Source organism: Canis aureus, chromosome 36, assembly GCF_053574225.1.
Source record: "Canis aureus isolate CA01 chromosome 36, VMU_Caureus_v.1.0, whole genome shotgun sequence".
Taxonomy (NCBI): domain Eukaryota; kingdom Metazoa; phylum Chordata; class Mammalia; order Carnivora; family Canidae; genus Canis; species Canis aureus.
Genome location: NC_135646.1, coordinates 22202708 through 22227120, shown reverse-complemented (window position 1 = coordinate 22227120; position 24413 = coordinate 22202708). Strand labels below are relative to the sequence as shown.

The 24413-nt window shown below is 50.0% G+C and overlaps 1 protein-coding gene and 1 long non-coding RNA gene across 5 annotated transcripts in view; one reads left to right on the top strand and one right to left on the bottom strand.

Annotated features, from left to right (window-relative positions):
- Positions 1 to 24413, bottom strand: part of SATB2 (SATB homeobox 2) — a 289211-nt gene that overhangs the window by 188393 nt on the left and 76405 nt on the right. Inside the window, exon 1 of one of the 4 annotated variants that reach the window (XM_077885434.1) lies at positions 1789 to 1906. The exons of 2 other annotated variants lie outside the window; for them this stretch is intronic. The gene's annotated coding sequence lies outside the window, so the exon portion shown is untranslated. Of the gene's footprint in view, positions 1 to 1788; positions 1907 to 24413 lie in introns of those variants that run through there. One more of the 4 variants, XM_077885437.1, reaches the window with a different exon arrangement.
- Positions 5329 to 9967, top strand: LOC144305993 (uncharacterized). Its single transcript, XR_013373030.1, has 3 exons — positions 5329 to 6920; positions 7110 to 7318; positions 8560 to 9967. It is a non-coding gene; the product is annotated as an uncharacterized LOC144305993 (long non-coding RNA).

Sequence of the window (24413 nt, the reverse complement as noted above, 5' to 3'; positions counted from 1 at the left end):
GTCCGACGCCCCGAGGGCGGGAGGGGGCCGGCGGAGGTCGGCCCAGGAGCTGCCTCCGGCGACGGCGCGAGCTCTGCGCCCCGGGGTCCCAGGTGCGGGGGCTGGGAGAGGGCGCCCGCCCCGAGTGCAGAAAGCCAAGGGACACGACCCGGAGGTGAGGGCGTCCCCGTGGCCGGGGTGGAGGTGCCGTCCCCGCGCGCGGCCCCGGGCTGGGAAGCCCAGGAAGGCGGAGGGCCCGCGGGCTCCGAGCGGCACTCGCGACGACACATGACAACGCCCCCAGGCTCCTGGATCCTTCCACTCTTTTCCAGTCTGGAGCTAACAGAGCTGGATCTCCTGCAGCATCGCAGGGAGAGGAGGACTGCCCGGCCAAGCTAGCGTGTTTGCTTTTTGTTGCTTTTCTGTTGTTGTTTTGTTTTGTGTTTTGGAATAGAAATCGACTTTAAACGGCCGGTGACCGGGCCGTGGGGGACAGAAAACGAAACGCCCAAGGAGCTGCCGCCGCCGCCGCCGCCGCCGCCGCCCTGCCCCCTCCCCGGGGCTGCGGGGCTCTGAGCGCCGAGTCCCGCTCCCGACCCGCGGCGTCTGCCGTCTCGGAGGCCGCGAGCAAGGAGGGCCGGGCCCGCCCCATCGCTCGGCCCGGGGCCCCCGGGAGCGGCGAGGAGCCCCGCGCCCTCGACTCATCCCAACGGCCCCGCCGCCTGGAGCCCGGGTCACTGCCCGGGTCCCCCGACCGGAGACGAGCCGCCCGCTCCCGACAGCGCCACCGCGTGGGCTGCGACCGAAACCCGCGGCGTCCCGGAGCCGGGCCCTCGGCGTCGCCTGGTCGCGGGCGCAGGGCGCGGCGGGGGATGGGCAGGTGCGGGCCCGGCTCAGCCCCGACCACCCTAGGACCTCGAGCAGGACCTCGGCGGCGGCCCGACCCCCGGGAGCGGACGCATACCTGGCAGGTCCAGGCCGGAGCCCACGCGGCGGGCAGGGCCGCCCGCGCCGAAGTCCGCGCACCCGCCGCCGCGCCGAGGCGGCCCAGCTCCCGCGGCTCCCGCGGCTCCCGCGGCTCCAGCAGCTCCCGCAGCGGTCGGCGCCCCTGGGCCGCGCGGGCGAGCGGCGGGAAAGCCGGCTGCGCGCCCCGCGGTGCCCCGGCCCGGGCGGCCCAGGCCCCTGTGGAGCGATGGGGAGCCCCGAGGGTGTCCTTCCCGGCCCGTGACAGCTGGACCCCGGGGGGGGTCGCTTCTCCCCCGCCCCGCGCGCCTCGGGGCCCCGCCGCCAAGCCCCGCGGAGCCGGGCATCACCTGGAGCTGGCCCGGCGCGACGTCACCATCGCGAGCCCCCGTGTCGGGCTCAGGGGACCTCCGTGGGCCGGCCGGGGCTTCCCTTTAATAAATGCAACTGTCGACACGCGCACACGCACACACACACACTTGGGGACCATCCGCCGCGGACAGGGACAGCGACCCAGAAAGGTGTGGATCCACCTGGTGCCCATCCAACTACAGAACTCCTAGCCCCACGCAGCACCGAGGCTCGGGCCTGAGCGCTCACGCCCGGCGGCCACCGGTCACAGCCCCGCAGGTCGCCGGCCCCGCGGCCGAGCAGGGCGCTCCCGCCGGGGCCCGGGGAGCCCGGCCGTGCCCGCGCGGAGCAGTTCTGGCGCCCACTGTCCGCCCGGCCTGCTCGCCCGCACCCCGGCCTGGGCCCCGACCTGCTGGCTTCTAAATCTAATGCCCGTAGGCCGCGCGGGGCTGTCCCCAAGCGCGCCAGGCCCGGCACGCGTGCCAAGTGGCTCACCTCGGCTCGCTGCGCCTGCCTTTGCCCCCGGGGCCCGGGGCCTGCGGGCGCGAGGCGGCGGGTCGGGACGCGGACGCCGTCTGCTCACCTCCAGGAGCCGGCAGCGGGTGCCTGCGGCGTCGCTCGTCCAGCCCCGAGGCTGATTTAAATAACTAATAAGCTCAGAGAAATTTTACGAGGGGAACTTTTCCTTTTAGTATCAATAAAGCCTAGTAATTGGGTTCGTTGGTTACCTAAGCTCGAGTTTCCTAGTCTGTCTCTCCTTCTCTCTCTCTCTCTCTCTCTCTCTCTCTCATTCAGAAGCAACGTTAAAAAAAAAAAAAAAAAACCGGCAACTGTGTGTGCGTTTGTGTGGAGTGTGCAAGTGTGAGTATGTGAAAGAAGTTGTTGGTTTCAAAAGTCCTTCTTAGCTGGAGAACAATGGTCATTGTCGATAGGTGGTGAAGAGTTTTGAAAGGTGAACTGCTGTTATTTCGGAAGAGAAAAATGTGGACAACAATTCAAGTCTCACAACACAAGTACAAAACGAGGGAGGGAGGTTTCTGAAGATTTTTTTTTCCCCTTTGGATGTGACAAAGACATTTGCAATGCTTCCCTAATAGTTTGCATTTTAATTGACTTTTACTACATTTTGACTTCAACTCCTGGATGGTCGTGTTATCTGTTTTTTTCAGTAAAGACTTCTCTACCATCATGCGCTCTAAATTTTTGCTTGAATGTTCTAATCTTTTTGAAAGCATGTTCTTAGTCATAAAGAATTTTTCCACCTGGGAACCATGCCTCAACTTAAAAATATAAAAGACCTTTCATGAATAATAACGGCAAATAGCCCATTCGTTTGTGTCCACGGAATTGTTGGCGCCTATACAAAATCTCAAAAATCTAAAGGCAATCTAAGCATGTTTCTCTCCAATCACATATATATGTGTGTATATATACATATATATATGTTTTCATTTTCTGTATGGAAGTAAAAAAATCTTTTAAAAGACTTTTTCAAAAAGCATTATGCTAAAATTTAACTGAACTTAAATTCCCCACCAGATACAACATAACTAGTGCCTGCCAACGTCAGCCTAACGAAATGAAGAGTATTTCTGAATCAGATTACTGTTGGGGTCAGAAGCTAGTCAATGAAAAGCAATGAGAATCCAAGTTTGCAAACCATGGAGGGTGGAGGAGGCAGCTCCCCAAGTTCCCAGCAACACACCCAAACCTGTGCTGTGCGCTCAGAGCTTCAGTGTTTACACATTATGGAGAACTTCTCCTTTTCACTTTTAGTTAGAAAATCCACGAACTCCCCCTTAGTTCGCCTTCTTGTTTTAGGCTGTGAGACCCCGAGTCAGCTTGAGGGTTGCTTTGTGCCGAGTCCAGGAGGCCCAGAGTGACTGGGAGACAGACCCAGCCCTGGGCACGTTCGGGGCCCAGAAGGGCGTCTTGCGGGCCCTGCCCAGGGGCCACTGCCCCCAGCTCTCCCCGCACCCTCGGCCGGTGGCACCAGAGCCCCTGAGCCTCTTCCAGCTTCTGCAGATCGCGCCACGGTGTCGGCACTTGGCTGAAGAGGGAGTGAACCTTGAGCTACGGTGTATACGCCCCGTTTCCCCGCTTCCCAAGAGGGTGACAGCCAACTTCCCTTCCCATCTGCTCCTGCTCTGGCCCGGGGCCCACCCATGCCCTCCAGTGTCGGCCGCCGGGCGCCCAGCGCCCCACGCCCCACGTCCTGGCTGCGCGCTAAGGGCACTCACCGCGGCGGCCCTGGTCCCCCTCGCTGCCCAGGTTAAGGGAGGACGTGTCTCTCGGCGCTGTCCTCCGGGTGCCAGAAGTCGAGAAGAGTGGCAGAGAAAGATGGAAGGATTGGGAAGGAAAGGGCAGAGCTGAGCGGGGGTAACTCAGAGCCTCAGCCTCCCCAGACAACCTGGGGGCTCCCCTTCCCCCCCACCCTGGTCTGCGGGTCCCCACAGAGCTGCTCCATCAACCAGGTTCTCCTCTGGCTTTTAAGGTTCTCCCTCCCATCCCATACCTTCTGGTTGTTTAGAGTTTGGGTTTCGGTTAAGCTGTTTCCTATGGTCAGTCGTGGAAGCTCCACTTTTTTTTTTTTTTTTTTGCCTCATTTACACTCCTTTCTTTAAAGAGCATCCTCAAGCCTAGCTTATGCCAGCCCCTGTGCCATGTCCCAGGGCCCTATGTGCCTGAGGAGAAGTGATTTGTCTGTTTACAGCAGGTTTAATTAAGACGGTTATGTGCCGTGAACTCTTTGGGCCCCAATCAATGCATTTTGATTTGGAAAGTCAAATAGAATCACATCTTACACTTGTGGGGCCCCGGTTGGCCGCTCAGGCTGGAGATAGACACTGCTGTCATCTACTCCGGCCTCACTGGACCTGAATGGGTCTCTCCCACAAAGCCTGTCACCCTGCTTGTCCCCACGATCCCCAGTTGAGTCTTCCGGCAAGACCAAGGCCTTCCTGGTCAGGGCAAGAAAGGCTGACTGCCCAGAGCACTCCTGATGCCCTTTAACTGAGGAGCGAGGGGCTGGACTTCTGTGGATCCCACTTCCAGGCTACCAAAGCACTCCCCAGCCCCAGGCCCCAGTCCTCCCCTCCCTCGCCCCAACCTCGCAGAGAAAGCCTGGGAGGCAAGACTTTCCTTTACCCCGTCCTCTGTCCAGTATCCTACCCTCCCCCCCCCCCCCCAGCTCTATGACCTAGGTGCTGGGCTGCTGCAGAAGCCTTTTTCTACTTTGTCATATCAGAAACCTCAGACAATTGGAGTGTAAAACTGTAAGGGCTTCCAAAGACATGAGGGCTGCAGGCGTTCAATAGAAGGGGTTGGAGGGGGGCACTGAGAATCGGGGACAGGGACTTGGGACAGACTTCCCAAGTTGCTCTCCTGAGCTTTCCTCCCTCTGCAGCCTGACCGCACTAACCTGAGCAGTGATCCCTTCCCTCCTCTCTCCTTCCTTCTACCCCCACCCAAACACCCCCCTCACCGGAATATCCCGCCACATCATCAGCCCTCAAAAAGGAAAGGGGGCCAGAGTGTCAAAGGTCGCTCAGCCTCCTCCCCTCCTCTGACGTTGTCCAGCTACCCCGGACTCAGGGGCCAGAGCCCTGGGTTGCTTGTGGTAGGACTCATGACGCCTGTATGGGGTGTGTGCGCCTCTTCTGCTGCTCTCCAGCGGCTAAGTCCAGCCCCCAGCGATGCTGGACCCCGCGTTCCTGCCACCCCTGCGGTTCTGACCCCCGGAAAGCTGCGGACCTGCCACTAACCTCATCATACCATCTATAATCGATCCCCCGGTTTTCAGTAGATTTGGGATCCAACAAGGGTAACCAGTAGATAGATAGGATTGGGGGGGGGGGGGGCTTGAAACACTCTGAGCACGTCTGGGGGGGCAGGGGGCGTCTCATAGGGGTTGTCCTGAGAGCTGCTGGGAGCAGTCGCAGAGGGTTCCAGGGTTCGAGGGGTCAACTTTGGCGGGCTGTATGCGCTAGGGCTCCCAGGGAAAACCCCCTCCTTGGCCGCCCGCAAGCCCGGCAGGAGGATTAGGTCAGAGGGTGGCCTTTTTTAAAATTCTGCGTTTACTTCTGTAAAGGACTCCTCCCGGTTCTAGATGGGTGCAGCGGCTGGCCTGAGTAGCCTCTGAGTCGCCCCTCCCCCGCCGTGTCAGGCAGCCCCGGGTGACAGTCTGGCATCAGCTCTGGTGACGCCTCCTGGCAGGGCTTTGGGCCTCGGCGTCCAACTGAGGCCCAGGAACCCCCATGGTGCGTGCATCCTGCCTGGGGTGTCTGTGCGCGCGTGGGGGTGTGGGGAGCGCGGGGCGGCCGCGCCTTCCCGCTGGGGCTGAGCGTGCACGCCGCGGATGAATCCTGAACCAGCTGCAGAGCAGAGGGGTCGAAGAAACAGGCATCTCCACCGAAGGGGCTGCAGGCAGCTCGGCTGACTGCCCCCCCCCCCAACCGCGCGGCGCGAGGTGGCCCGGGAGCCCCGCCAGGAGCCCCCGCCCCTCAGGCGGAGCTCGGGTCCTGGCAATCTCTGCACTTTGTCATCACGCCCCAGTATTTGACATTCGCAATTATCTGCAAATACCCTGATCGGTTTGTATATGAAACACTTTTTTTCCTGCCTTAAGGTTGGAATCTGGTAAGTTTCAGACAAGTGGTTGCGGGGGGGAGGGGACCCGGGGGACCGCGGGGGGACCGGCCCGGTGAACCCGGCTCGGCTAGGTGGGCGACGAGGAGGGACGGATCTGCGGGCCGCCCCCTCTTCCCCCGGCCCTAATCAGATGCAAGGCCACACGGAGCTCAGGAAGGGCCAAGGCCGCGACCCTCGGGTCCTCTTTGGAAAGGGGCGCCCCCTAATCCCCGTGGGAGAAAAGGTGAGGGGAGAGTGGAGATCCCACCGTGGCCAGCCCAGGGGTTAATCATCTGGATAATCGGGAAAGGGCGCTGCCCGGCCTGGTCGCTGTCACCGAGAGTGTCAGTCACCAGCTCTCGACCCGCCGCAGAAATTACCTGCTCCAAGAGACATCCCACGGAGCCCTCCGCTCTGAGCTGTCCCCGCCCGCTGTCTGCGGGAAGCAAACCGCGCCCTCGTTCAAAAGAAGCGGATGCCCCTTTGACCCTCCTCCTCCCCCAGACGGTTCCCAAATCCAGAAGGGCAGTGCCGGCTCGGGATCGCTCCCAACTCCTACAGCGCAGCTCCAGCTTCCGGGCTACCTGCCTATTACACAGTCCGTCTACCAAAAGGGAAAAAAAAAGTGGTGGTGGAGGCGAGGTAGGATAAAGGAGTGAAATTACGTGTCTGCTTTTTCTGCTGCTTTAGGAGCCTGATCCTGGCCCCTGGCTCATCCGAAGGGCCTCGAGCCCACACACTGGGAGGCCAGCGCTTCCTGGCGGGGGTGCGGTGCACACAGCCTGGGTGCTCCGGGGCTGCCCGTCTTGCTGGCCACCAAGCCCAGCTACTTTTGCTACGGGGACCCCAGTAACTTGAGAAACACCAAAACGTCCAGGGAAGCCTCCTCGCCTCTCACTCAAGTTGCGGCTCTGCTGCAGACACTGGGCTAAGCTGCTTCTCACACATGATCACTCACATTTTCGGGGAAAGTGGGAGGAGGAGCAGGTTAGAGAAAGGTGAGTGGGTGGGGGATACTGCAACACCTTTAAGAAAAATCTGGGAGGAGGGGGGACTGGTTATAAATCCACCTTTGTAAGAGCCCAACTGCCAAAAAGCACTGGTATTTTCTGGAATGGAAAACAGAAGACAGAAGCAGGTCGGAAACGAATCCCTCCATCCCTCACCTCCCTCCCTCGCCCTCCCAGTGCCCCCAGCCCAATTCGCCCTGACTGGGACCCCACGGGGTGCTGAACAGACGTCAGCTCTCTCTGCTCCTGCTCAGTCCCCGCGGGCAAGGAAGCTCCAGCGGCTGGAGAAGGTGGTTTCGGTCTCCCGTGGGTGCCCCTGACCCGAGGGGGCACCACACAGCCGAGGCAGCTGAGGTCGCAGCCGAAGTCACCTTCTCCCCGCACAGGTGGTAACCGCTGCGCCCAAGGCCCAAGGGAAGCAGCCTGCGACGCCCTCCTCTCCCTCCTTTCCCCGGACCCCTTGGGATTCGGTCTGAGATGAGGCCGGCGCAGGACACCCACAGGGGCCCCTAGATTAGGCCCGGCTGTGGATGCGAAGACTGGGCCCAGGGGCCTCAGGCTGCACCAAGCATGTGGGTGTCCGCCTGGGTCAGGGGTGGGTCAGGACCTCAGAGGAGCAAGGGGCTGGGGTGACCCCCACTGCACCTCGTGCTACCTCCAGGACCGCCCTTGGCCTGCGGAGAAGGCAAAGCAGGGATGCTCCGTGACGGGTCAAACCTTCACCACTGCATAGTCCGTTTTTTCCCCCACCATGTCCTTATTATCTTTGTTAGACGGGTGTACGACTGCTCTCTTCCAACAGCTTAGTCTACGGAAAAACGACCCGAGGGTTGGACAAGACTTTGCAGATTTGGCCTCCTGGGGGACGCTCTTAGCTCTTGGGTGGTCAGCTCCCTACGCACTCTCCGCCCACAAGCACCGGGGACAGAGCCCACCTGGGCAGGACTGGTGGCTGTTAGGGCCCAGGAGAGTCCCCGTCGCCCCAACCCCGCGCGCTCGAGCTCTGGGCGGCGCGCACCCCGAAACCAGCGGGCGTCCCTGTGCACGTGCAAGCATCCTCCCACTTCGACCCCAATTCGCCCCGCGTCCATCACCCCAAACGGCTTTGCCTTCGGGTCTCTCCTGGGACCCAAGGTCCCGGGCCCCAAGTCCCGGAGACGCGGGCCGGAGGCTGGAGGGCTCCTTGCTCACCTTGACTTGAGACACTCGAAGGCCCAGTTTAACTACCGGTTGTATGGGGGCCGCTGGGGGCACAGTGGCTGCGCCGCGCAGAGGCGCTAGCTCCCGGGGTCCGGGTCTCCAAGGGCATCTGGAGTCGGGCTACACCTACACCGTCCTGACTACCTGCGGCGCGCAGGTCCCAGGCGGGGAAAGGGCGCCGCGTAACCGGACGACCGGTTACCTCTCCCGGGATCGGCCCTGACTTTGTTGGTAACTTAAGAAGCGCCTCTGAACTCGGGGAGCACCTCCCTGCACAGTCCCCCACCCCCTTCCTTCCCGGGCCTCGAATCTCACCATCCTGCCCCCCATCCCCCACCCCCCGCCCCGCCCGTTAGAGACGCGCGGCGGGCGCTCGGGTGGCGGAGCCGCCTTGCAGATGTTTATTCGCAGCTAATTGCTTTTGCAGGAAAATGCTCGTTCCCCGGGCCGAGCGCTTCCGCCGCGCGCTGATCCCACCCGCGAAGCCCCGAAGGAGCCGGCGGCGCAGCGGCCCAGGCCCGGCCCCAGCACTGCTCCGGACTCCCGGTAGGGGGAGCCTCCCCGGGCGCGGGGCCAGCCCGGGTCCCGGCCTCCCCGCTCGGCCTCGCAGCCCGCGCGGCCGCCTCTCCACCTGCCCGTGGGGGAAGGGAGCCCCGCGCCGAGCCTGCCCCCATCCCCGGCTGCTGCACCGCAGAGAAGACAGACACGACCGAAGTGCATTCTTGAGGTCCAAATATAGGTAGGGAAATTTGTAGGTGAGCTCACCTACATAGCCAACGGGACGAAAAAAATAGCACTTTCGGTGGCTAAGAACTGCTCTTGGTTCCACACATTTTGAGCCTCATTTTAAGAATTCTAAGTGATCTAATTAATCCCTTCTCATTGCGTCTCCAAGTTGCCCAAGCAGCTGATTTAGCTGGCCCCAGGACAGCTCAGAAGAGACCTGCTGGCCCTCCTGCAGTAACCTCATCCACGGACTCTCTCCCTTCTGATTCCTTATGCTTTAGGAGCCGCTCAGAAGCTTTCATTTTAGGATATGACCAATGTTCAGAGAACAACCCAAATTCAGGGTGAAGGGGAAAGAAGTCAGCCACACTGTGAACCCACAGATCACTCTACTGTGCCCCGTGTGGTCGAACACCCGAGCTCGAGGGGCCAGAGAATTCCTGGAGGATACTCCGCAGATAAAACCTGCAAGCTCCCCTTCTGCAAAAAGCCATCCTTCCCGCAGGAATCCACAGCGCAGAAGAGCTCTCATAAGGCCAAGTCATCAAGAGCTCTTCAGAGAGAATTGCATAAGCAAAGAATTTCACACTTGGAAGGAAACTTAAAGACCACTTAGTCTAATGGTTGTGGTTTACTGGTGAGGAGCTTGAGCTCAGTAGACGGGAGGCAGATTCACACTCCAGGTGAGAAAATCCCTGAATGCGGAGTTGAGCCTCCAACTCTCCTCTTTTGACCCTCAGTCCAGGACTGTTTGGACCGCAGGACACCAGAAATGCATTTTACTGTTGTTGCTATCCCGGTAATTACGAATATATTTCCACATAGTTTAGAGTGCTTAGTAAGACATACTTCTTTCATAATATTGCAACAATAGCAAAATCTGCAAGGTCTGTGTGAAAAGAATATTACAGTTGGTTCAAGGGACGCTGAATTTTGGAAGTGAAGTTGCATATAGCATTGAGGCATTTGGGGGAGAGACTAAACAAAAGTGGTTGTATTGTTTTATCCCAATTTAAGAACATGCAATATATGCAAATATATGAATAAATGAACAAAACAGTACAAAAAACCCAGGATCGTGGTATTATAAAGCATTCTTTATTTTTTAAAGGCATTCTTCTAAGTTGTGTGGTTTTTCTCCAAAAATCAGAGCTATTTTAGTGCATATAAGCATTTGTTTTATAGGGTTTTTTTTTTGTTTGTTTATAGGTTTTTAAAGTATTGAATTCTGATGCCATTTTTAAGGACCAAAGACAAATAATATATACATTTCTAAAATCAGATTTAAAAAAATAAAAATCTAATTTCTAAAAAGTAGAGTTAGCCACAATGGGGGAAATTTTTTTGAATAAAATATTATAGGATAAACCTATAAGAAAACACTCTACTGCGTGTCTAATAAACCCTGAGGTATAAATGATATTCTATCATTTTCTCCACAACTACTTTATTTTTTTGATAAGGTCAACACAAAAATTGTCATTTACAAGGACACTCCACTATTCCTTTTTTGTACCTGGTTCAAAAGGGCAACGACATACATTATCAAATGGAAATGTCTCAGTCTCTTTCCGTAACTAATGTCTGATCTTTAGCAAATGGCGCTGTGATGTCATTGAAATGGGTATTGGACAAGGTACCAATTGATTTATTGATTTCCCTTCTTCAAAGTCCACTGGGAATTGGGGAGAAGGAAAAACATAGGTTGGCTGAAATGTGCATTACTTATACTATCATACACACGTGAAAATTTATTTGGTTGATAAAATTGACAACTGAGAAGCACTGCTTACAGAAATCCATAAAGGAATGACGTGGAGGCCACGCAGTTGATCAACCTGCTTCTCCCCCATCCTGTCACTGTATTTGCCCATCAGATTTCAACCTTATAGAAGTCAAAAAAGACCAAGTTTTCAGCTAGCCTATACACAACAATGGGAGCAGGAGGAAAAAAAGGAGGCTGGGGCGGGGCAGGAAACAGAATAGGCACATTTGCTTCCAAAGGCAACCCCATAAATCCTGCTCCAGGGCCCTGACAGCTTGGCAGTGTTCCTGAAGACTGGCACTCGATGGGGATCTCACCAGGGGTCTCGGTGGTCTGTGGGCTGGAGTGACCTCCCACCCGGGACCGGCCTTCCTGCGGCCTACACCTGTGACAGGTTACAGAGCCTACAGCCAACCCAGGACAATAAAGAGAATAAGGCTGCTCTGAGTGTCTTTCGTTTCTTAGGAGAGGATTTCAAAGCCAGGCTCCTTTCAGCCTTAATCACTGAATAGATTTTTGAGGAGAAAGACTTTTACTCTGAGTCCTGTTAAAAATGCCAATGCAATCGCCTGGAGAAACTCTACATTGTAACATCTGCCTAGGAATTACTACACACAACAGTATCTACAGCAAAGCTGAAAATAAATGAATAAAAACAAACCTCAGACTTCCTCTCCCCTGGCATTCCCTATGGGCGAGCTGCATTGAGTAACAGCGAAGATTTACTCTAATGCATCCTAAACACGGCTGCATATTAGCTACTTTGTCTTTCCTGTTCCTTCCCCCTGCTTTAAGAAAAATGGAACATCTTTGCCTTCCAGAGCTTTCTCTTCCTTTAGCTCAATCCTCTGGGTTTAGCACCACCATCTAGGAAATCCCTGCTGGTTAAGGTGAGTTGACTTTGGTTTGTGCCCATGGGAGTAGGAGGAAGGATAGGGTGGAGCGAGTTTCTCTTGCTCACCACTCCAGAAGAGGGGTGTGCTTCAAGCTCTCTACTCATGCCCCCCTCCCGCCCCTGCCCAAGCTGGATCCTCGGAGAAGGCTGGTGTCAAAGAGATGTTGGGTGTGGGAGTATGATGGAGAGAAAAGTAGAACCATGACAACTTTTAAGGAGGTTAGGCCAGTGTGTGCTTGGACCTGGTGCAGAAAATGCTTTTAAAAATAAACACATAAATGTATTTAAACAATAGTATTCATCTTCTTGCAGTCATAAGTTTAATAACCATAAAAAATTCTTAAAAATCTGTAAATATTGGGGAAGGGAGGTGAAGTAGTGTGCTTCAGAGCTTTAAGCCTACAGGGTAAGTCAATTCTGCCTTTGTCACTTACTAGTAGTGAAACCTGGAGGAGGTTAACTCACCTTTCTGAACTTCATTTTCCCTGTCAAATGGGCATAATAGCAACAACCATCCCATAAAACTGAGGAGTAAACGAAATACTACATGTAAGTTGCTTAAGACAGTTCCTGCAACAACTGAACAACTTGAAAAATGTTCACTATATTATGTTAGAATTGCTGATCCAATTGAGAGAGACTCAATTCATATTGCAGATCACTGAATGGGAACGAGGAGTTGAAGCTTGGATCGCATTATTCTCCTAGATCCATTTCTTAAGACAAAATAACTCAGGGTGGGCACCTGGGTGGCTCAGTGGTTGAGCGTCTGCCTTAGGCTCAGGTCGTGATCCCGGGGTCCTGGGATCAAGTCCCACATTGGGCTCCTCACAGGGAGCCTGCTTCTCCCTCTGCCGTGTCTCTGCCTCTCTCATGAGTAAATAAATAAAATATTAAAAGAAAAAAAAGATAACAGAGGGAACCTTATATTACTTCATAACCAATGAAAATTTTTTTTTTTTCTGAATTTTAGTAAGCATTTCTCAAGAACATTTTCATCAGCACTCTGTCCATCCCTACAGCAGAGGCTCCTGATCTGGGCAAGGGAGGCAGAGATTATGAAGACTATCTTGCCCAGAGGTCATTCCCAAGTCTTCCATACAGGGTTATGCTCAGGCAGGTGGAACTTTTCATCATACTGTCCCTGAGGTGTGACATTATGTTTGCTCAGGGTACAGGAAAAGAGACTCAGAGACCATGTCCTCTGTTCTTTGTTTGCTGCTGCAGGGACACACGGTGTCCTACCGAATGGAGAGAACCCTTTAGGCTGACTCTGAGAAACATCTCTCTCACCCCTCTGCACTGAATTTGCCCAGGGACCCATATTGTTTTATTTGGCAATGACCAAGGAAATATTGCCATTTCCTTGTTACAATCATTTTATGAAAGACAATGGTTCTACCTTGCTAGGTTGGGCAGTGTTCTCCATCCAGTGTACATGTACCTATGCTGTACTCTTTGCGGTCAGATTTCTATCTGGACTATGTTCTCTTAGCTACAGTGAGAGCATGAGGAGCCCCAGAAGGGGGCAGTGAAAAAGCAGAGCATTCTGGAACAGCAATGCCAACCCATTCTCTTCATTTACCTGCAAGACCAAATGCGAAAACAGGGGAATTACACTTCAAGCCTCAAAGCAACTGCTTCTCCAGTTTTAGCAAAAGCAGAGCAGATGGTACGAGTTACTGTCAAAGACCCACTTTCTCCTTCTTGTGGCTTTGTGTCTCTTTTTTTTTTGAGGGTTTCTCGAAGTCCACACACTGAGCCAAATTCACTTTATTTAGGCAGGCTCCTTCTACACCTGGCCTACTACTGCCTTTGATTTAAGATGTACGTATTCAAATGTAGAGTCATGAGGCCCAGGAAGAGAATGTCAGAAGGAAAACCCCCAAGATGCTGTTCTGATTCTCTCTTTTGATCCCATGTTTTATCCCTTATGAGCTCAGCCTCGTTATTTACATCAGTTTGAAACATTCATACAATAAAATTTCAATGACCTTCCAGACCATGTTCACTCCCACAAACCAAACATAAACTGACTGCTTTTTACCAATCAATTCTCTACTGCAGCTTAAGGGAGGATGCCACCAACACTCTGGTAACCCTCCTCCCAAGACAAAAACCCTCAGGCTCTTTGGATTGGGTTGGGTTATTATAAACTAAAGCTGACCTATGGAGCCTGAAGTATTAACTTTCTCTTTCCCTCCCCTCTTGCAAACAGCCATTTGTTTTTATGTTTTCTGTAGACAGCATCAGCCCTGGGAAAGGGAGAATAGAAAAGAGGGTTGAATATGGCTAATAGTCACCAAACTGGATTGGTTGAAGGGCTCAGGCTTTGTGCACATCATAAACCCCCAAACACAGATCACTGAACCATTTCAATTCAACAAATACACTGACAAGCTACTAGTTCATACATTCTTTTGCTCAGCTATCTTTCTATTTCAAGGATTAATGAAAACAATTATAATAATAGCCAGGGATGTTACTAGGCACCTTACATGGGCTATCTCATTTAACTCAGAGATATGCACTATTATCATCCACATTTCATTTCCAAAAGTGAGTTCAAAGGTTATTGGCACAAGATCACATTGCTAATTAAGAGTGGGGTTTGACTAGTAGATCTGAGCTACTCAGACTTCCTATCTGGTTCTATCATCTACTTAACATTAAGGGAAGATGCCACCAACACTCCACATAGATGTGGAGACCAGGGTAAGCAATCAGATTTTATAGCCAAATATACAATGACACAAGTTCATATGTTAGAGTGACAACTACAGAGGCATAGCCTATTTAGATATCCAGGCTTAGAGAAGAAGTGATGACTACTTCACTGACCATATTTATGGCCTGCTTCTTAGAGAAAGGGGTACCTCTGATGCTAAGGAATTAGGGCAAAGCAACAGAGTTGTCCACAGTGGTGGGGGGGAGCAAATTGGTATAGACAATGAGGTACAAAATCTACTAAGGACATAAGATGGTCTCCCCAGGGTAGTAGTCAGAATAGCCAACAAGAGTCCCAAGGAAAGTGATTGGCAAATCAGGGCAAAGGTAGTGTTGTCTAAGGTCACACAGTCAGCATGTTACTGATACCCCAGATCCCCTCATTAGATTTCTGTTCCTTTGTATCATGATTACCTTCCCTATGAAATCCTTCTTCAAATATTTTGTAGGAAGGGTAGCACTATGGTCTGACACATGTTAAATCATTCAGCTAAGATGTGAATAAAGTTCTCAAAAATATATCAATGGATTATGTATTATATGTTTAGAACTACGCCAGATGGTATGAGGAAAGCAAAGAATTTGTAAGAGTACCCTTGTGCTCCAAGAACTTGGAATTCATTTAAGAGACAAGATTCACTCAGGTAAAAGAGTTGGCAACAACTAAAAGGGAATCATAAGGAGTGAGGTATGGACAAAATAAAATGTCACAGAAATGATAAGTTTAAGAATTAAAGTAGTCCAGGAAGGTGACATGTTAATTAAATCTGGAAAGATCGCTAAGACTTAAGTGGGCTGGGGGCACGGGGTGTGACGGTAGCAGAAGCTGGCTACCATAAGGAAGCTATAACAGCTTCCATAGGAGAGTCAAAGGAAATTATGTTTGGTAGCTAACGTAGGACAATTTTTGGAGGTCTCATACATTACCCCAAAGGAAAGAGACTTGGTGAAGAAGAAATGAGAGCCACAGCACTCCCAATTGCCCCTTCACCTTCTGAGACATTGGAAACTGACTCTATCTTTTCATTATTATAAAAATCATACATATTTATTGTGTACATATTTAAAAGTAAATGTAAGAAAAACTACAGCTCAACCCAACAACAACAGAAAAGAAAGGAAAAAAAAAGAAATATAAAACGATCATCATAATTTCACTTGGTAAATTCTGAGGTAAAAGAAGGCTTACAATGAAGAGGATTTTGGAGAATTATCGTGACAACAATATGCAGGATGGCTTTGAGGAACAAAAGATGTATGGCAAGGAGACAAATTAGAAGGGTAGCAGAATAACAAGCCTGTCATAGAATCTTGAGGGCCAAGTCCAGAGCAGTAGTAGTAGGAATGGGGAGAAAAGACTGAATCTGAGAAGCTTTCCAGAGGAGCCCCAGATCCCAGGGCATCATCACTGGAGTCTTTGCCTGGATTTTTCCCATCTCAATCATTTCCTTCCAGAGCCTGGATTACTTAGCATCTCACAAAATGGTCTGATCCTACTTAGGTGGTCCCAAAGGCCAAGAGAGTGCTAACATTCTAGAAATTAATATCCTCTTGAGAAGATACTGGAAACTATTTCCCAGCTTTTCAGAAATTATTTTATGAATTCAGACTCTTGGACTGACCTCCTGAGGCCTTCTTCAGATTGAGCAGGTGTAGAGGGCTCCAGGTGAGCCATGTGCTAGATGGGCATCTCCTTTGGAGAAGAAAATATAACCTCCAAACAGTCAAAGCAACATCTATATTTCATAATGCAGCACACCACTTCCTTGTTTGTTTTCTCTTTCTCTCCAATAGCAATCACTTTCTCAGTTGCTTCCATGGTTTTCCACTCATTTTCTGGCTCTGCTTTACATCTGGCATCCTTTATCACTCTTTCTATAACCACCAGCAACTGCCTTACCTCTAAATGACTTTTTAAAAAAATATTTTATTTATTTATTTGACAAAGGGCACAAGCTGGGGGAAGGGCAGGCAGCGGGAGAAGGAGAAGCAGCCTCCCCGCGGAGCAGGGAGCCCCATGCAGGACTCCATCCCAGGACCTCAGCATCATGACCAGGGCCGAAGGCAGATGCTCAACTGAATGAGCCACCCATGCATCCCTCTAAATGACTTTTGAATCACAATCCAAGAACCAAACTCTTTTGAAAGTAGAGACTTTTCTAGGGTCTTCTGTGAAAAGTGAGATGGATAAATTTTCAGAAATATTAGAGCTTATATTAATAACTTCTTTAGATAGTACAGTAAAGAGCTTGTGGCAAACCTCAGGTTTTCATCTAATATCATTCAATTTCCTCTGTCACATGCCTGCTCAGCTAAAGCCTACGTTTCCCAGCTCCCCTTGGTGCTAGGTGTGACCATGTGACTGACTCGACCAGTTAAAGGAGAGAAGTGATGGGGGCTACTCTTGGGGTCTTTTTTTTTTTTAATATTTTATTTATTTATTCATGAGAGACACAGAGAGAGAGGCAGAGACACAGGTGGAGGGAGAAGCAGGCTCCATGCAGGGAGCCTGATGTGGGCCTCGATCTCAGGACTCCAGGATCACACCCTGGACCGAAGGCAGGTGCTAAACCGCTGAGCCACCCAGGGATCCCTACTCTTGGTCTTAATTTAGAAAGGATCTGGTATGTACCTTCTGGTCCCATTTGTCTGCCTGAGAAAATATAAAAACTGGAGAAGTCACTTGGAAGCCAGATAGGAGATGGCACGTTGAGGATAGCAGACTGTCCTGCTAGTCCTGCATTGCCTACCTCTGGTCTGTTACATAAAAGAAAAACAAGCTCCTATCTTGCTTAAGCCACTCTACTCAGGAGTCATTCTGTTATATTAGCCAGCCTGGAGCCCAGCTAGAGCTATCCTATCTCATTGGTAAGAAATTGCGAAGTCAAATAACTCCTTTAAGACCATTCCTACAATCTTCCATGAGGATATCACAACAGAATGGAAAAATATGGAATGGCACAGGCATGCATGCAAAAAGCCTGAGGAGGATTGGGGGAGGGTTCATAGGATAAAGAATGAATTCTGGCTGGAAGGTCAGAAAAGCTGAATTCTAATAATCACATCAGTTTTCATTTATTGAATGCTCACGGGATGTTTCTAATGAGCAGACACTATGCGAATGCTCACACTTATTATCTGACTTAATACCCTTGAGATAGATACATTTTTATCCAACGAGGAAACTGAGATCAGATTAGTTAAATAACTTGCCTGAAGTCACAGAACAAATCGTTAGAGCCCAGATTTGAAGCCAAACCTCATTCCATCACCTGTATTCCTGACCGTGTCTTTAGCTCTTATATGAGGCCACTACTAGCTATGTGACATTTGACAAAGAATTTTCCATCTCTGGATCTCACTTTCCTTAATTATGAAACAGAGGCGTTGACTATCTGTTGAGCCTCCTTGAATTGCATCACTCTGTTAAATGATTATGGCTCGAAGTTTGGCTGTGCCATGATTTGCTGGGATCTAGGTAAGTGACAGAAATTAGGTTTCCAGTATGTACCATGTCCGCGATCATGGCCATCTGTTAATATATCACCAAAGCGTGGTCAAGTCCAACAAAATAAGTTGTGGTACTGACCCCAGAGATCATGGCTACTATTTCCCCCCAGCCCACTTGTTCCCTCCCTTCTCGGCCTCACATTTGGCTGCCACCTCACAACTAACAGCCTTAACACAGACACATGGTGGAAACTGAGGCCCTGAGGCCTTGTCCTAGATCTTCTAACATTTCCAAATGACGCCATACCCACCACGTGTATCTTGGCTTTCGTTCACATCATCATGGTCATCACTCTACTGCTAGGAAAGCTCTTGCTTCCTTGGCGTTCCCCCTCTTCCACTGGCCAACCTCTGCAAGGGGGTGTGTTCTGGCCTCAGTCCACCACCCTGAAGCAGTGGGCTCTCAGCGCCCTCCCCTGGAGCTCTGTCTGCAGCTCGGAAGGTCTCTGCGTGGAGGCTACTGGCTGGGCCTCTCAGACCACGGAGGTCGCCTGAGTAAATTAAGCTGGGGAACTAACTTCAGATGCATTCCTGCCGAGTGGAAGGCAGCGCTCCAATTTTTCTCCTTCCCTGGATGCCCAAATGGCAGGCTTCCAAATCTTGACATCTGGGCCCATATATTATTTTCCTGATCTTTAAGGGGGCAGAGTTGTTTGGATTCAGGAAGCTGTGAGCCACTCATGCTCTGGCCCACTTGGGTGACCCCTCTGTATACCAGGAGAAGCCACCAAAGACTGGGAGCCATGGTGGCCAATTAGATTGTTCATGATCCATCCCTAATTCTGTCATTTAACAGCTTTCAAATGCTGGTCAAGGCAACCTTTTTTTTTTTTTTTTTTTTTTTTTGGTTTCTTAGCTGTAACATATGGATGAAAATCTATACATGCTTCGCCTGCCTCACAAGATGTTGTGACAATAAAAAGTGATAATTTGCTGAAAAGGACATTGAAAACTGTAAACTACTATGCAAAATCCAGTTATTCCTGCTTTGAGATCAATGCCTATGCAGTGATCTGCAAAGTCCATTTAGAAAAACAATAAAGCAAATTCCTACAAATAAAATGTATTATCTGAAATTTTAAAATCAACCAAATTGATAGAATTCTTAGACTTCCCAAGCCTGAGAGGGACATCGAGCTTGTCTCAAACATGGTCAGCAACTTAACATGTACATTTTGCATGTACAGCCTGGTTGTGGAAGGTGCAAGGATCACCCCAGAAGCTAACCCCAAGCCAAATCTCATCAGAGCCATAGAGATCTGCACTTGGTCCCTACTCCATTCCTCCACCATGGGAGTCAACAGGAGGGAATTTAATCAACTGACTCAAAGTACCTGGGATGGAAAGAGAGGGTGGGGGTTCCTGGGTGCTTAGCCAGGCTGCCACGCAGATACACTGTCCTTACTACTCCCCCTGCATTGAGGTTACCCTTTTCTTCTGGTGACATTGCTGCCTTTGTAGTCTCCTTCCTTTGGCCCCTCTGCCCATGTACTGGAATACAGCACCCTGCAGAGTGGGGTCTGTCCTCTTAACCACTAGAGTAGTGCTGTCCAAGATAGCAAGACAGTGCCATCTATGTAATTAAATTTTTTCCAGTAGCCATCTTAAAAAAAATACAGAGAAATAGGTATAATAATTTTAATAATAGATTTTATTTATCCCAATAGATCCAAAATGTTTTCATTTCCACATGTAATCAATATAAAAATTTCCTAATGACATCTGTCTTATGTACTTTTTTTCATGATAAGTCTTTGAATACCAGGGAGTATTTTATATTTATGGCCCTTCTCAATTTGGACTGGCCAAATTCCAAGGGCTCAAGAGCCACATGTGGCTGGTGGTATCGGATTAGAGAGCGTAGCACTGAAGTGTATCACCCAGTGCCATTTCATTTCCTATATCCTCAAAGCCAAGTTTCTAAGGCTCACAAGTATACCAATAAATAACCTGATGGAAACTATCTGTGGCTCAATGGTAATAAGAGGAAATTAGAAGCATCCAGCCTCTCTACTCTTCCTTTTCCTTTAATAACCACCACATCTCTCTCTGTCTCTGTCTCTCTCTCTCTCACACACACACATACACACCCTTATACACACACGCTTGAACCAGCAGGTTCCTTCCTCTCTTCCTAGTAACTTAGGCATTTGAATGAGAACAGTGGCTTAACCTAAAAGCATGTTGCTAAGGTGAGAATTTCAGGTCAGTTGTGGAGAGAGAGTAGCAGATGTGCTGGGGTTATGGGGCGTCCTCGCAGGTTACCTCAAAACAAAAGGTGTGGGTGGCTACCTGCCTCATTTTGAGTAGTGCCAGGCCTATCCAGTGCAGCGGCCAAGACAAGGGATAACTGGGGGTTCTGATGATTTAAGGACAGCAGAGTTCGTGAATGTAATCACCTCCAGTGTTTCTTGGCTCTCAATTTAATTCAACAAGCATGTGTTGAGTACTTACCAAGGATCCTGCTAGACAGCGAAAACTCTGAAAATAGGACCATCTCTTCCTCATCTCCGTATGGCCAATGTCTCAACTGGTGAGTTTATACAATTTCAGCCAAAAGCAAAAGACATTTGATGTTTTCATTTTCCTGTGCAGCTTTATTTCAGATAAGTAAACATTTGGGAGGCTTTCTTAAACACTCAACTCCACTGGTGGAGCTTCATGCCTACCTAGAGCTTTCTTGAGCGTGTGTGGGTAGGAACTCCAGGGTGAAGACCACAATTCAGTCTTCGTTGTCTGACAAAGGAGGGAACTAAGGTCGCCAGGCCTTGAATAATCTATCAAGAGATTTTTATAATCGGGTACTTGTCATGGGGCAGAGGGTGTGGAGTAGTTGGACGATTGCTACAATTTCAACAGAGCTTAGTCCCCTTCATCTTTAAAGAGCCCACACAGAACCCCACACTGGCTGTGGGGAAGAAGGAGTCAGAGGAAAGGAAGATCCAGCAGTCCTTGGGCAGGGGAATCTGTGGGGTTTACGACCCAAGTGGCAGGATAAGATGTCTGTGCTCTTAGAAAAGCATCTCAAGCCTTCAGTCCCTGCAAGTTGCCAAACTTTACAGATCATTTTATAAACTACAAAATTACCAGCTTAAAAACAGTATAAAATAGCCAGGCCAATCCATAAAGCATCCCACGCAGTACTTTGTAGCTTGTTACAGAGGAACCTGAACCAAAAAGCTCCTTGGCCTGGGACATCTTCCAGGGAATCACAAAATGGAACTTTTTTGGAAAACAGAAATGTCTTGTCATCTCATCTGTGGTTCATGTGAACAGAGCTCCATCAGGAAAGGATTGTGCACAAAAGTTCATGTGTAAGTCCCCTTTTGGCAACCTGAATACATTTTCCCATGCATCCCGTAGAAACGTTGCTGTTGATTAGAGCCTCAGCCTATCCCAAAAGGACTGTTTGACTCACAGTGCTGCTGAAATAAGATACCCTTCCAGGGAAAAATAGTGGGGTGTAATGTCATTGCCACACTAGGAATTAAGCACTAGAGGAAAATAAAGAGATTGAAAAGAACTCGGTATTCGGACTAAAAAGGTGAGGCAGAGGGAGATCCCATCAATCACCTATGCCTCACCCCCACGACAGACAACCTGTGACCCAGAGCCCCTGCCCCACTGCCCCACTTCCCCACCGAGGACTTTAGGGCTGTTCCTTCCAGGCTCCCACTGCCTTTTCTCTCCTCCAGATGACCAAAGAGAATTTTTCCCCAGCATCTGCCACCTGACTAATGCAGTTTCTTCCCCAATACTGCCCCCTCCTGGAGAAAGGAGCTCTCTCCCCAAAGGCTTTCGGAATTCAACTTGTCCCATTCCTGAATAGGAGCAGTAAGGAATCCATCCCCTTGGAAAGAAACCCACAGGAGGGAAGGGGGAAAGAGAAGCCCTGAAATTATTTTCTGAGTGAATCTCTTCCTTGAACATGAGGAGGACAACCAAGAGGGCTGGTGTTGGTCCATGACCCTAGGAGTTAGAGATTCAGGGATTCAGGAGAATTCTGGGTTGTTCAATAACAGAACATTTATGAGTACTGAATCTAATACCAATGAAGTTGACACATGCCACACTTTATAATTTTTTAATAAATCTGCATTAATTTCGATGTTCTAGTTTTCTTTTCATATATGGAAACAAGCATTTTTGTCAGATCTTAAACCTTTCAGTAGGCCCCAAGAAAGCTAGAGAGCCCTCATCATGCCTGTTGGCCAACTGTTCCTAGCCTTCCGGGGCACAACTCAATTACCAGCACTGAGTACTGGGCTTGTCCTTGGATTGATGGTAAGGATCCTTAGTAAGGATGCTTAGTAAGGATTGATCCTTAGTAAGGATCTTGTCCAGATTCAACTGACTTTACAATTTCAGGAAAATTTTTTTGTTTCAATACCAACAGCTGGATGCACAGAGTAAGATGGAATAGAAAAGCTGGAAGTCTATAGCAAAAATGGAATACCCTTATGACTGCCCCCCCCCCCATTTCTACTTTTAGGGATCTACCCTAGAGAAACATTTGCAAACGTATACAGAAAAGAGCGTACAGAGGTATTCACTTTCTATAGTCTTGGGAATTTGGAAGAGACCCAAGTATCCTTCAGAAGGGGAATGATTAAATGACAAACATACAGCTTTGTCGTGGAAGACTATTCAGTAGTTCAAAAAGAAAGAAGTGGATTTATTTTTAATGATGTGAAAACCTTTGAAGACAGATTTTTAAGGGAAAAAAAGATTTCATAATAATCTGAGTCCAAAGACAATGCATAAAACCACAAATTGTTTCTCTGTGTGTGTGCATATGTGCACGTGTGCGTGCAAATGCATACACCAAAGGACTTAAAGGAGATACTTCTTATTTGTAGGAGGGGGAATGGACTTTTTTTTACTTTTCAATGAAGGGGTATGAAAAGGAGCCTCTCAAGACTTTGTGTATGTCTGTATTGTTTGCATTTTTTTTTTATAACGGGAAAGTATTCACATATGAGTTGAATAATTTAAAAATTACAAATAGTGACAAAACCCAATAATATTATACATGGAATTAAGGTAGGTCCAGGGGGGTTTAGCGTCCTGAGGAATCTATTTTCAAGGCAGACAAAGAGCCCCCTGGGAGACATTTCATCCCGGAGGAAGAGAGAGACAGGCTCATATGTGTGGCCTAATAACCGAGACTCAGTGAGCGGAAGGGAGGAGCAGTTGTGAGCCCCACCGAGTACTATGTACTGCAGAACATGGACAGGTGGGCTCCCCCATTACCTGATGGCTGGAAAGTAGGAAACAGTCACTCAGGGGCTTGGACAGGGACACCAAACAGAGAGAGGACAGCAATTCCTCTTCCTTCCTCCCTGGACTTGGTTCCTTCTGCGCTACTGACCAGTTAAATGTCATCAGGCCATCCAAGTTTATTTGTTTATTTATTTTTTAATTTTTACTTATTTATGATAGTCACAGAGAGAGAGAGGCGCAGAGACACAGGCAGAGGGAGAAGCAGGCTCCATGCACCGGGAGCCCGATGTGGGATTCGATCCCGGGTCTCCAGGATCATGCCCTGGGCCAAAGGCAGGCGCCAAACCGCTGAGCCACCCAGGGATCCCCCATCCAAGTTTAAAAATATGCTGGCCTGTTCCTCCCATTCCACGGTCCCCCACACCTAGGTCACCAAGCCCTCCCAACCCTCTCTCAAAATGTACCTCCTGTCCCTCACAGTCTCTCCATTCTTTCTGCGATGACCTTCTAGCCAGAACAGTGAAACCTTCTTGCCTCAAACTGTTGACTGGATGTGACCAGTAAAATCTTTTGAAACCCTGATAATTGGTTCACCTTTTTCAAATTCAATGGTTCTTCCAAGATCCCCAGAAAGTCATTTCAGTCTCTGGGCTGAGCAGCTCATCCTGCCGCCCTTTCCCCTCTGTCTCCCTCTATACCGTGGTGCGCTTCCTGCTCTCTGGGCACAGCACAGTGACCTGCTTCCCCCGGGCCCTGGGTTTTCACAGCCACACACTATTTCTCTGCTTGAAATGTCCTCTGTGGATTTCTCCATTTGGCAAACTCCTACTCATCCTTCAAGGACCAGCTGCGAAAACTCCTCTCCTTCCCTCCCTACGCAGAATCAATGACTCCATCGGCTGTGCCTTCCCCACGCCTTGTGTCTCTCACAGCATGACGGCTGTCTCCAGGGTTGCCTTCCAATATAGATCAGAGCTCTTCCAGGACAGGTTTCAGTCCTTCATTCCACAAATATTTATTAAGTATTTACTGTGTGACGGGCACTGTTCTAGGAACGGGATTCTAACAGTTAACAAGACGGACAAAGCTCTCAGAGTTTCATTTTAGTGGGGAAGAAAAACAAAAACAAAGATGAATAGTGAAAAGGGCTATGAAGATAAAATAAATAATTAGGGTAAGGGCAGAGTGAAGAGTTGGGAGCCTCTGCTACTTTAGCAAGATATTTGAGGCCAAGGAGGGCCACTGTGAGGAAGTGACATTTGAAATTTTTTTTTTTATTTTTATTCATGAGAGACACATAGAGAGAGGCAGAGACACAGGCAGAGGAAGAAGCAGACTTCCTACGAGGAGCCTGATGAGGTACTCGATCCTGGGACCCTGGGATCACAGCCTGAGCCAAGGGCAGAGGCTCAACCACTGAGCCACCCAGATGCCC